Source organism: Hydractinia symbiolongicarpus, chromosome 7, assembly GCF_029227915.1.
Source record: "Hydractinia symbiolongicarpus strain clone_291-10 chromosome 7, HSymV2.1, whole genome shotgun sequence".
Taxonomy (NCBI): domain Eukaryota; kingdom Metazoa; phylum Cnidaria; class Hydrozoa; order Anthoathecata; family Hydractiniidae; genus Hydractinia; species Hydractinia symbiolongicarpus.
The window spans coordinates 29,913,959-29,928,256 of NC_079881.1; positions in this window are offsets into that span (position 1 = coordinate 29,913,959).

The following is a 14,298-nucleotide window of genomic DNA, read 5'->3' on the forward strand; positions in this document are numbered from 1 at the left end:
AAGGAAAGTACCCAGTGAGTAAACTCATTTCCCTAACGAATTTTTAAATTATTTTTTCACCACTAAAACGCATGAGACTTGTAGTTTTCAAAAATGTTTTCATTTTTGATGAGACGCTGAATAAAAGAAGTTTAATCGCCGGCAAACGAAAACCTGCGATTTCTCGTAAATCCCGGACTCGGCCCGTATAGTCAAAAGTATTCAAAGAAAGTACCCAGGGTGTAAACTCATTTCCCGAACGATTTTTTAAATTGTTTTTTCACCACTAAAACGCGTGAGACTTGTAGTTTTTAAAAATGTTTTCATTTTTGATGAGACGCTTAATGAAAGAGGTTTAATCGCCGACAAACGAAAACTCGCGATTTCCCGTAAATCCCGGGCTTGACCCGTATAGTCAAAAGTATAAAAAGATAGTAACCAGGGAGTAAACCGATTTCCCGAACGATTTTTTAATTTATTTTTTCACCACTAAAACGCATGAGACTTGTAGTTTTCAAAATTGTTTTCATTTTTGATGAGACGCTGAATAAAAGAATTTTAATCGCCGGCAAACGAAAACCTGCGATTTCCCGTAAATCCCGGACTCGGCCCGTGTAGTCAAAAGTTTACAAAGAAAGTACCCAGGGAGTAAACTAATTTCCCAAACGATTTTTTAGATTATTATTTCACCACTAAAGCCCATGAGACTTGTAGTTTTTAAAAATGTTTTCATTTTTGATGAGACGCTGAATAAAAGAAGTTTAATCGCCGGCAAACGAAAACCCGCGATTTCCCGTAAATCCCGGACTCGGCCGGTATAGTCAAAAGTATACAAAGAAAGTACCCAGGGAGTAAACTCATTTCCCGAACGATTTTTTAAATTATTTTTTCACCACTACAACGCATGAGACTTGTAGTTTTTAAAAATGTTTTCATTTTTGATGAGACGCTGAATAAAAGAAGTTTAATCGCCGGCAAACGAAAACCCGCAATTTCCCGTAAATCCCGGTCTCGGCCCGTATAGTCAAAAGTATACAAGGAAAGTACCCAGTGAGTAAACTCATTTCCCTAACGAATTTTTAAATTATTTTTTTACCACTAAAACGCATGAGACTTGTAGTTTTCAAAAATGTTTTCATTTTTGATGAGACGCTGAATAAAAGAAGTTTAATAGCCGGCGAACGAAAACCTGCGATTTCCCGTAAATCCCCGACTCGGCCCGTATAGTCAAAAGTATGCAAAGAGAGTACCCAGGGTGTAAACTCATTTCCCGAACGATTTTTTAAATTATTTTTTCACCACTAAAACGCATGAGACTTGTAGTTTTCAAAAATGTTTTCATTTTTGATGAGACGCTGAATAAAAGAAGTTTAATCGCCGGCAAACGAAAACCTGCGATTTCCCGTAAATCCCGGACTCGGCCCGTATAGTCAAAAGTATACAAAGAAAGTACCCAGGGTGTAAACTCATTTCCCAAACGATTTTTTAAATTATTATTTCACCAGTAAAGCCCATGAGACTTGTAGTTTTTAAAAATGTTTTCATTTTTGATGAGACGCTGTATAAAAGAAGTTTAATCGCCGGCAAACGAAAACCCGCGATTTCCCGTAAATCCCGGACTCGGCCCGTATAGTCAAAACTATACAAGGAAAGTACCCAGTGAGTAAACTCATTTCCCGAACGAATTTTTAAATTATTTTTTCACCACTAAAACGCACGAGACTTGTAGTTTTCAGAAATGTTTTCATTTTTGATGAGACGCTTAATGAAAGTGATTTAATCGCCGGCAAACGAAAACCCGCAATTTCCCGTAAATCCCGGGCTTGGCCCGTATAGTCGAATGTATACAAAGAAAGTACCCTGTGAGTAAACTCATTTCCAAAACGATTTTTTAAATTATCTTTTCACCACTAAAACGCTTGAGACTTGTAGTTTTCAAAAATGTTTTCATTTTTGGTGAGACGCTAAATAAAAGAAGTTTAATCGCCGGCAAACGAAAACCCGCCATTTCCTGTAAACCCCGGACTCGGCCCGCATAGTCAAAAGTATACAAAGAAAGTACCCAGGGAGTAAACTCATTTCCCGAACGATTTTTTAAATTATTATTTCACCACTAAAGCCCATGAGACTTGTAGTATTTAAAAATATTTTCATTTTTGATGAGACGCTGAATAAAAGAAGTTTAATCGCCGGCAAACAAAAACCCGCGACTTCCCGTAAATCCCGGACTCGGCCCGTATAGTCAAAAGTATACAAAGAAAGTACCCAGGGAGTAAACCCATTTCCCGAACGATTTTTTAAATTATTTTTTCACCACTAAAACGCATGAGACTTGTAGTTTTCAAAGATGTTTTCATTTTTGATGAGACGCTGAATAAAAGAAGTATAATCGCCGGCAAACGAAAACCTGAGATTTCCCGTAAATCCTGGACTCGGCCCGTATAGTCAAAGGTATACAAAGAAAGTACCCGGGGTGTAAACTCATTTCCCGAACGATTTTTTAAATTATTATTTCACCACTAAAGCCCATGAGACTTGTAGTATTTAAAAATATTTTCATTTTTGATGAGACGCTAAATAAAAGAAGTTTAATCGCCGGCAAACGAAAACCTGCGATTTCCTGTAAATCCGGGCTTGGCCCGTATAGTCGAATGTATACAAAGAAAGTACCTAGGGTGTAAACTCATTTCCCGAACGATTTTTTAAATTATTATTTCACCACTAAAGCCCATGAGACTTGTAGTTTTTAAAAATGTTTTCATTTTTGATGAGACGCTGAATAAAAGAAGTTTAATCGCCGGCAAACGAAAACCTGCGATTTCCAGTAAATCCCGGACTCGGCCCGTATAGTCAAAAGTATACAAAGAGAGTACCCAGGGTGTAAACTCATTTCCCGAACGATTTCTTAAATTTTTTTTTCACCACTAAAACGCATGAGACTTGTAGTTTTTAAAAATGTTTTCATTTTTGATGAGACGCTGAATAAAAGAAGTTTAATCGCCGGCAAACGAAAACCCGCGATTTCCCGTAAATCCCGGACGCGGCCCGTATAGTTAAAAGTATACAAGGAAAGTACCCAGTGAGTAAACTCATTTCCCGAACGATTTTTTAAATTATCCTTTCACCACTAAAACGTATGAGACTTGTAGTTTTCAAAAATGTTTTCATTTTTGATGAGACGATGAATAAAAGAAGTTTAATCGCCGGCAAACGAAAACCTGCGATTCCCGTAAATCCCGTACTCGGCCCGTATAGTCAAAAGTATACAAAGAAAGTACCCAGGGAGTAAACTCATTTCCCGAACGATTTTTTAAATTATTATTTCACCACTAAAGCCCATGAGACTTGTAGTTTTTAAAAATGTTTTCATTTTTGATGACACGCTGAATAAAAGAAGTTTAATCGCCGGCAAACGAAAACCCGCAATTTCCCGTAAATCCCGGTCTCGGCCCGTATAGTCAAAAGTATACAAGGAAAGTACCCAGTGAGTAAACTCATTTCCCTAACGAATTTTTAAATTATTTTTTTACCACTAAAACGCATGAGACTTGTAGTTTTCAAAAATGTTTTCATTTTTGATGAGACGCTGAATAAAAGAAGTTTAATCGCCGGCAAACGAAAACCTGCGATTTCCCGTAAATCCCCGACTCGGCCCGTATAGTCAAAAGTATGCAAAGAGAGTACCCAGGGTGTAAACTCATTTCCCGAACGATTTTTTAAATTATTTTTTCACCACTAAAACGCATGAGACTTGTAGTTTTCAAAAATGTTTTCATTTTTGATGAGACGCTGAATAAAAGAAGTTTAATCGCCGGCAAACGAAAACCTGCGATTTCCCGTAAATCCCGGACTCGGCCCGTATAGTCAAAAGTATACAAAGAAAGTACCCAGGGAGTAAACTCATTTCCCAAACGATTTTTTAAATTATTATTTCACCAGTAAAGCCCATGAGACTTGTAGTTTTTAAAAATGTTTTCATATTTGATGAGACGCTGTATAAAAGAAGTTTAATCGCCGGCAAACGAAAACCCGCGATTTCCCGTAAATCCCGGACTCGGCCCGTATAGTCAAAACTATACAAGGAAAGTACCCAGTGAGTAAACTCATTTCCCGAACGAATTTTTAAATTATTTTTTCACCACTAAAACGCATGAGACTTGTAGTTTTCAGAAATGTTTTCATTTTTGATGAGACGCTTAATGAAAGTAGTTTAATCGCCGGCAAACGAAAACCCGCAATTTCCCGTAAATCCCGGGCTTGGCCCGTATAGTCGAATGTATACAAAGAAAGTACCCTGTGAGTAAACTCATTTCCAAAACGATTTTTTAAATTATCTTTTCACCACTAAAACGCTTGAGACTTGTAGTTTTTAAAAATGTTTTCATTTTTGATGAGACGCTGAATAAAAAAAGTTTAATCGCCGGCAAACGAAAACCTGCGATTTCCCGTAAATCCTGGACTCGGCCCGTATAGTCAAAAGTATACAAAGAAAGTACCCAGGGAGTAAACTCATTTCGCAAACGATTTTTTAAATTATTATTTCACCACTAAAGCCCATGAGACTTGTAGTTTTTAAAAATGTTTTCATTTTTGATGAGACGCTGAATAAAAGAAGTTTAATCGCCGGCAAACGAAAACCTGCGATTTCCCGTAAATCCCGGACTCGGCCCGTATAGTGAAAAGTATACAAAGAAAGTACCCAGTGTGTAAACTCATTTCCCGAACGATTTTTTAAATTATTATTTCACCACTAAAGCCCATGAGACTTGTAGTATTTAAAAATATTTTCATTTTTAATGAGACGCTGAATAAAAGAAGTTTAATCGCCGGCAAACAAAAACCCGCGACTTCTCGTAAATCCCGGACTCGGCCCGTATAGTCAAAATTATACAAAGAAAGTACCCAGGGAGTAAACCCATTTCCCGAACGATTTTTTAAATTATTTTTTCACCACTAAAACGCATGAGACTTGTAGTTTTTAAAGATGTTTTCATTTTTGATGAGACGCTGAATAAAAGAAGTATAATCGCCGGCAAACGAAAACCTGAGATTTCCCGTAAATCCCGGACTCGGTCCGTATAGTCAAAGGTATACAAAGAAAGTACCCGGGGTGTAAACTCATTTCCCGAACGATTTTTTAAATTATTATTTCACCACTAAAGCCCATGAGACTTGTAGTATTTAAAAATATTTTCATTTTTGATGAGACGCTAAATAAAAGAAGTTTAATCGCCGGCAAACGAAAACCTGCGATTTCCCGTAAATCCTGGACTCGGCCCGTATAGTCAAAAGTATAAAAAGAAAGTACCCGGGTTGTAAACTCATTTCCCGAACGATTTTTTAAATTATTATTTCACCACTAAAGCCCATGAGACTTGTAGTTTTTAAAAATGTTTTCATTTTTGATGAGACGCTTCATAAAAGAGGTTTAATCGCTGGCAAACGAAATCCCGCGATTTCCCGTAAATCCGGGGCTTGGCCCGTATAGTCGAATGTATACAAAGAAAGTACCCAGGAAGTAAACTCATTTCCCGAACGATTTTTTAAATTATTATTTCACCAGTAAAGCCCATGAGACTTGTAGTTTTAAAAAATGTTTTCATTTTGGATGAGACGCTGTATAAAAGAAGTTTAATCGCCGGCAAACGAAATCCCGCGATTTCCCGTAAATCCCGGACTCGGCCCGTATAGTCAAAACTATACAAGGAAAGTACCCAGTGAGTAAACTCATTTCCCGAACGAATTTTTAAATTATTTTTTCACCACTAAAACGCACGAGACTTGTAGTTTTCAGAAATGTTTTCATATTTGATGAGACGCTTAATGAAAGTGGTTTAATCGCCGGCAAACGAAAACCCGCAATTTCCCGTAAATCCCGGGCTTGGCCCGTATAGTCGAATGTATACAAAGAAAGTACCCTGTGAGTAAACTCATTTCCAAAACGATTTTTTAAATTATCTTTTCACCACTAAAACGCTTGAGACTTGTAGTTTTCAAAAATGTTTTCATTTTTGGTGAGACGCTAAATAAAAGAAGTTTAATCGCCGGCAAACGAAAACCCGCCATTTCCTGTAAACCCCGGACTCGGCCCGCATAGTCAAAAGTATACAAAGAAAGTACCCAGGGAGTAAACTCATTTCCCGAACGATTTTTTAAATTATTTTTGCACCACTAAAACGCATGAGACTTGTAGTTTTCAAAAATGTTTTCATTTTTGATGAGACGCTGAATAAAAGAAGTTTAATCGCCGGCAAACGAAAACCTGCGATTTCCCGTAAATCCCGGACTCAGCCCGTATAGTGAAAAGTATACAAAGAAAGTACCCAGTGTGTAAACTCATTTCCCGAACGATTTTTTAAATTATTATTTCACCACTAAAGCCCATGAGACTTGTAGTATTTAAAAATATTTTCATTTTTGATGAGACGCTGAATAAAAGAAGTTTAATCGCCGGCAAACAAAAACCCGCGACTTCCCGTAAATCCCGGACTCGGCCCGTATAGTCAAAATTATACAAAGAAAGTACCCAGGGAGTAAACCCATTTCCCGAACGATTTTTTAAATTATTATTTCACCAGTAAAGCCCATGAGACTTGTAGTTTTTAAAAATGTTTTCATTTTTGATGAGACGCTGTATAAAAGAAGTTTAATCGCCGGCAAACGAAAACCCGCGATTTCCCGTAAACCCCGGACTCGGCCCGCATAGTCAAAAGTATACAAAGAAAGTACCCAGTGTGTAAACTCATTTCCCGAACGATTTTTTAAGTTATTTTTTCACCACTAAAACGCATGAGACTTGTAGTTTTCAAAGATGTTTTCATTTTTGATGAGACGCTGAATAAAAGAAGTATAATCGCCGGCAAACGAAAACCTGAGATTTCCCGTAAATCCCGGACTCGGCCCGTATAGTCAAAGGTATACAAAGAAAGTACCCGGGGTGTAAACTCATTTCCCGAACGATTTTTTAAATTATTATTTCACCACTAAAGCCCATGAGACTTGTAGTATTTAAAAATATTTTCATTTTTGATGAGACGCTAAATAAAAGAAGTTTAATCGCCGGCAAACGAAAACCTGCGATTTCCCGTAAATTCCGGACTCGGCCCGTATAGTCAAAAGTATAAAAAGAAAGTACCCGGGTTGTAAACTCATTTCCCGAACGATTTTTTAAATTATTATTTCACCACTAAAGCCCATGAGACTTGTAGTTTTTAAAAATGTTTTCATTTTTGATGAGACGCTTAATAAAAGAGGTTTAATCGCTGGCAAACGAAATCCCGCGACTTCCCGTAAATCCGGGGCTTGGCCCGTATAGTCGAATGTATACAAAGAAAGTACCCAGGAAGTAAACTCATTTCCCGAACGATTTTTTAAATTATTATTTCACCAGTAAAGCCCATGAGACTTGTAGTTTTTAAAAATGTTTTCATTTTTGATGAGACGCTGTATAAAAGAAGTTTAATCGCCGGCAAACGAAAACCCGCGATTTCCCGTAAATCCCGGACTCGGCCCGTATAGTCAAAACTATACAAGGAAAGTACCCAGTAAGTAAACTCATTTCCCGAACAAATTTTTAAATTATTTTTTCACCACTAAAACGCACGAGACTTGTAGTTTTCAGAAATGTTTTCATTTTTGATGAGACGCTTAATGAAAGTGGTTTAATCGCCGGCAAACGAAAACCCGCAATTTCCCGTAAATCCCGGGCTTGGCCCGTATAGTCGAATGTATACAAAGAAAGTACCCTGTGAGTAAACTCATTTCCAAAACGATTTTTTAAATTATCTTTTCACCACTAAAACGCTTGAGACTTGTAGTTTTCAAAAATGTTTTCATTTTTGGTGAGACGCTAAATAAAAGAAGTTTAATCGCCGGCAAACGAAAACCCGCCATTTCCTGTAAACCCCGGACTCGGCCCGCATAGTCAAAAGTATACAAAGAAAGTACCCAGGGAGTAAACTCATTTCCCGAACGATTTTTTAAATTATTTTTGCACCACTAAAACGCATGAGACTTGTAGTTTTCAAAAATGTTTTCATTTTTGATGAGACTCTGAATAAAAGAAGTTTAATCGCCGGCAAACGAAAACCTGCGATTTCCCGTAAATCCCGGACTCAGCCCGTATAGTGAAAAGTATACAAAGAAAGTACCCAGTGTGTAAACTCATTTCCCGAACGATTTTTTAAATTATTATTTCACCACTAAAGCCCATGAGACTTGTAGTATTTAAAAATATTTTCATTTTTGATGAGACGCTGAATAAAAGAAGTTTAATCGCCGGCAAACAAAAACCCGCGACTTCCCGTAAATCCCGGACTCGGCCCGTATAGTCAAAAGTATACAAAGAAAGTACCCAGGGAGTAAACCCATTTCCCGAACGATTTTTTAAATTATTTTTTCACCACTAAAACGCATGAGACTTGTAGTTTTCAAAGATGTTTTCATTTTTGATGAGACGCTGAATAAAAGAAGTATAATCGCCGCAAACGAAAACCTGAGATTTCCCGTAAATCCCGGACTCGGCCCGTATAGTCAAAGGTATACAAAGAAAGTACCCGGGGTGTAAACTCATTTCCCGAACGATTTTATAAATTATTATTTCACCACTAAAGCCCATGAGACTTGTAGTATTTAAAAATGTTTTCATTTTTGATGAGACGCTAAATAAAAGAAGTTTAATCGCCGGCAAACGAAAACCTGCGATTTCCCGTAAATCCGGGGCTTGGCCCGTATAGTCGAATGTATACAAAGAAAGTACCTAGGGTGTAAACTCATTTCCCGAACGATTTTTTAAATTATTATTTCACCACTAAAGCCCATGAGACTTGTAGTTTTTAAAAATGTTTTCATTTTTGATGAGACGCTGAATAAAAGAAGTTTAATCGCCGGCAAACGAAAACCTGCGATTTCCAGTAAATCCCGGACTCGGCCCGTATAGTCAAAAGTATACAAAGAGAGTACCCAGGGTGTAAACTCATTTCCCGAACGATTTCTTAAATTTTTTTTTCACCACTAAAACGCATGAGACTTGTAGTTTTTAAAAATGTTTTCATTTTTGATGAGACGCTGAATAAAAGAAGTTTAATCGCCGGCAAACGAAAACCTGCGATTTCACGTAAATCCTGGACTCGGCCCGTATAGTCAAAAGTATACAAAGAAAGTACCCAGGGAGTAAACTCATTTCGCAAACGATTATTTAAATTATTATTTCACCACTAAAGCCCATGAGACTTGTAGTTTTTAAAAATGTTTTCATTTTTGATGAGACGCTGAATAAAAGAAGTTTAATCGCCGGCAAACGAAAACCCGCGATTTCCCGTAAATCCCGGACTCGGCCCGTATAGTTAAAAGTATACAAGGAAAGTACCCAGTGAGTAAACTCATTTCCCGAACGATTTTTTAAATTATCTTTTCACCACTAAAACGTATGAGACTTGTAGTTTTCAAAAATGTTTTCATTTTTGATGAGACGCTGAATAAAAGAAGTTTAATCGCCGGCAAACGAAAACCTGCGATTTCCCGTAAATCCCGGACTCGGCCCGTATAGTCAAAAGTATACAAAGAAAGTACCCAGGGTGTAAACTCATTTCCCGAACGATTTTTTAAATTATTTTTTCACCACTAAAACGCATGAGACGTGAAGTTTTCAAAAAGTTTTCATTTTTGATGAGACGATGAATAAAAGAAGTTTAATCGCCGGCAAACGAAAACCTGCGATTCCCGTAAATCCCGTACTCGGCCCGTATAGTCAAAAGTATACAAAGAAAGTACCCAGGGAGTAAACTCATTTCCCGAACGATTTTTTAAATTATTATTTCACCACTAAAGCCCATGAGACTTGTAGTTTTCAAAAATGTTTTCATTTTTGATGAGACGCTGAATAAAAGAAGTTTAATCGCCGGCAAACGAAAACCTGCGATTTCCCGTAAATCCCGGACTCGGCCCGTATAGTCAAAAGTATACAAAGAAAGTACCCAGGGAGTAAACTCATTTCCTAAACGATTTTTTAAATTATTATTTCACCAGTAAAGCCCATGAGACTTGTAGTTTTTAAAAATGTTTTCATATTTGATGAGATGCTGTATAAAAGAAGTTTAATCGCCGGCAAACGAAAACCCGCGATTTCCCGTAAATCCAGGACTCGGCCCGTATAGTCAAAACTATACAAGGAAAGTACCCAGTGAGTAAACTCATTTCCCGAACGAATTTTTAAATTATTTTTTCACCACTAAAACGCATGAGACTTGTAGTTTTCAGAAATGTTTTCATTTTTGATGAGACGCTTACTGAAAGTGGTTTAATCGCCGGCAAACGAAAACCCGCAATTTCCCGTAAATCCCGGGCTTGGCCCGTATAGTCGAATGTATACAAAGAAAGTACCCTGTGAGTAAACTCATTTCCAAAACGATTTTTTAAATTATCTTTTCACCACTAAAACGCTTGAGACTTGTAGTTTTCAAAAATGTTTTCATTTTTGGTGAGACGCTAAATAAAAGAAGTTTAATCGCCGGAAAACGAAAACCCGTCATTTCCTGTAAACCCCGGACTCGGTCCGCATAGTCAAAAGTATACAAAGAAAGTACCCAGGGAGTAAACTCATTTCCCGAACGATTTTTTAAATTATTTTTTCACCACTAAAACGCATGAGACTTGTAGTTTTCAAAAATGTTTTCATTTTTGATGAGACGCTGAATAAAAGAAGTTTAATCGCCGGCAAACGAAAACCTGCGATTTCCCGTAAATCCCGGACTCGGCCCGTATAGTGAAAAGTATACAAAGAAAGTACCCAGTGTGTAAACTCATTTCCCGAACGATTTTTTAAATTATTATTTCACCACTAAAGCCCATGAGACTTGTAGTATTTAAAAATATTTTCATTTTTCATAAAAATTACGACACGTTTTATTTTTGACATGTTTCGACTTTACCAAAGTCATCTTCAGAATATTATACAAAAGTTGATACATACACTCTTTATACAAAAATTTTTTCGAAAGTTATTTAAATATTTCCCAAAAGTACAATTTATATGAATTATACACAAGCTAATACATGTTGACAAAATAATATTAGATAAACTAACAAAAGTTAGTTAAATAAAATTTATATACACAATTTGTTTAAGACAATTAAATATTTCCCAAAAGTACAATTTTTTAATTTATTAAATGAATTTAAAATGCTAAATCAATATCTGAGTAACAAAAACGATATTGAACAAGCGGCTAATACAAAACATAAAATTAAACGGATAAATTGATGATGCAATGCTTAACTTGTTTATTGAGGTCTGGTTTCAACCAAGAAATATGCATACCCTCTTTGAGTTTCCTCTCCCAATCAGTGTCTGCATGATCCAAAATAGAAAAACAATTTTCGTTACATAGTAATTTGCAGTTAAGATTTGACTGCATATGCTTAAATATTTGTGAGTTTTTATCAGTTTTCAAATGTTCTTTAACTCTACTAGAAATGTGCCTGGTGGTTTCACCCACATAGCTAGCATTACAACTAGCACAAACAAATTTATACACAAGTCCAGATTTAAAAGATTCAGGAACTCGGTCCTTGCAAGAAAAATAATCTTTAATTTTACACGACTTAAAAACGAGGCACACATTGATTTCTTTACACATCTTATTGACAAGTTGATTGACTTTTTCTTAGGCAGTAATAGAGTACTTGCCAATAAAAGGCAATTTAAAATACCTCTTTTCTAATACATTAGTTGTCTCTGTAGTGACAAGTGTTGAAAAAAGTATTAGAAAATGCATTTTTACCCAAGAGAAGAAACTTAGAGGTCTAACTAAAAACGTCGCACCACCGTTTACAGCAGACGAAATTGTCACCAATTTATCTTCGTACAATTTGCTTGATGATGAGAGTGAAATTTTAAAAAATGGTCTGTCTTTTGCCATTCCACCACTAACACTTAGGAAAACAGATGTGTTTGTTTCGTTTGAAATGATTTATCGATTTATGTCCTCAAATTTGAAAGATAAAAATGATGATAATCTTTTAAAGTCCAGCCTATCACATATTGCGAACAGTTATTACCACGATTACCGACCCAGTCGGGAAGTTATCAAAAAACATGGTATCCTGAAAAAGTTGAAGAAAAACAATATTGTTATTTTAAAGCCGGACAAGGGAAATGGGGTAGTAATCTTAGACAGAAAGGATTATGAAAAAGGCATCTTGGATATCATTTTAGATACTACTAAATTTAAAAAACTCGACGAAGATCCAACATTGAAGAGAGAAGGACAGTTACAACGTTTTCTTAGGAATTTAAAGAAAAAAGGTTTTTTTAGTGACAAAGTGTACAACGATATATATCCCAGTGGTTCTCAACCGGCCAGAATATACGGCCTTCCTAAAATGCATAAATCTTTTGAAAATTTACCTAAATTTAGGCCCATTATATCTTCTATAGGCACATGCAACTATCAACTTGCCAAGTTTTTAGGTGGTTTATTATCTGATGTAATTCCCAAGGATTACTGTACTGCAGATACTTTCACTTTCGTTGAGGAATTAAAAAAGGTGAGTAAATACGACAAGTTTATGGTTTCTTTTGATGTTTGTAGTCTTTTCACGAACATACCATTGAATGAAACATTAGATCTTGCAGTTCAACTTGTAATTGCCGGAAATCGTAAACTCAAAATCACAAAATCTGAACTAAAACAATTATTCGTTTTTGCAACGTCATCCTCGAATTTTTTGTTCAATAATGAAATGTATGAACAGGTCGATGGTGTTGCCATGGGCTCGCCGCTGGCACCTATTTTAGCGAATCTTTTCATGGGCGTTAAAGAAAAGGAATGGATAAAAAATTACTCGGGTTGTGGCCCAACATACTACCGTAGATATGTGGATGACATCTTTGCTTTATTTAACGATGAAAGTGAAGCGTTGGCCTTTTTTGAATACTTGAATCAGAGACACCCTAATATAAAATTTACCTTAGAAAAACAAGTTAATGGTAAACTTCCTTTTCTTGACATTTTAATTGAGAACACCAGTGACAAATTTTATACTTCTGTGTTCCATAAGTCAACCTATAGTGGCCTTTTAACTAATTATTTTAGTTTCACTCCCAAAATATATAAAATAGGTCTCATTAAAACACTAATTGACAGGACTTTCAAAATTAACAACAGTTGGAAACACTTTGACATTAATATTAAGGCTCTGACTGAAATTTTGAGAAAAAACTTTTTTCCTACAAAACTGGTAAACCGCCATATTTCAAATTACCTTGATAAGAATTTTTCTACAGCTGTCACTACAGAGACAACTAATGTATTAGAAAAGAGGTATTTTAAATTGCCTTTTATTGGCAAGTACTCTATTACTGCCAAAGAAAAAGTCAATCAACTTGTCAATAAGATGTGTAAAGAAATCAATGTGTGCCTCGTTTTTAAGTCGTGTAAAATTAAAGATTATTTTTCTTGCAAGGACCGAGTTCCTGAATCTTTTAAATCTGGACTTGTGTATAAATTTGTTTGTGCTAGTTGTAATGCTAGCTATGTGGGTGAAACCACCAGGCACATTTCTAGTAGAGTTAAAGAACATTTGAAAACTGATAAAAACTCACAAATATTTAAGCATATGCAGTCAAATCTTAACTGCAAATTACTATGTAACGAAAATTGTTTTTCTATTTTGGATCATGCAGACACTGATTGGGAGAGGAAACTCAAAGAGGGTATGCATATTTCTTGGTTGAAACCAGACCTCAATAAACAAGTTAAGCATTGCATCATCAATTTATCCGTTTAATTTTATGTTTTGTATTAGCCGCTTGTTCAATATCGTTTTTGTTACTCAGATATTGATTTAGCATTTTAAATTCATTTAATAAATTAAAAAATTGTACTTTTGGGAAATATTTAATTGTCTTAAACAAATTGTGTATATAAATTTTATTTAACTAACTTTTGTTAGTTTATCTAATATTATTTTGTCAACATGTATTAGCTTGTGTATAATTCATATAAATTGTACTTTTGGGAAATATTTAAATAACTTTCGAAAAAATTTTTGTATAAAGAGTGTATGTATCAACTTTTGTATAATATTCTGAAGATGACTTTGGTAAAGTCGAAACATGTCAAAAATAAAACGTGTCGTAATTTTTATGAAAATACTTTGCAATCTTGTGTTGCTACGAAGTTTTGGAAATATAATATTTGATATTGCGCACAAGTATAACGGACAGCTTACAGTCGGAGACTTACGTAAGTACGAAAAGTTATCACACAAAGTTGAAAAGAAGAATTTGGATTTAACTTTCTTAAGAAACTGTCAGTC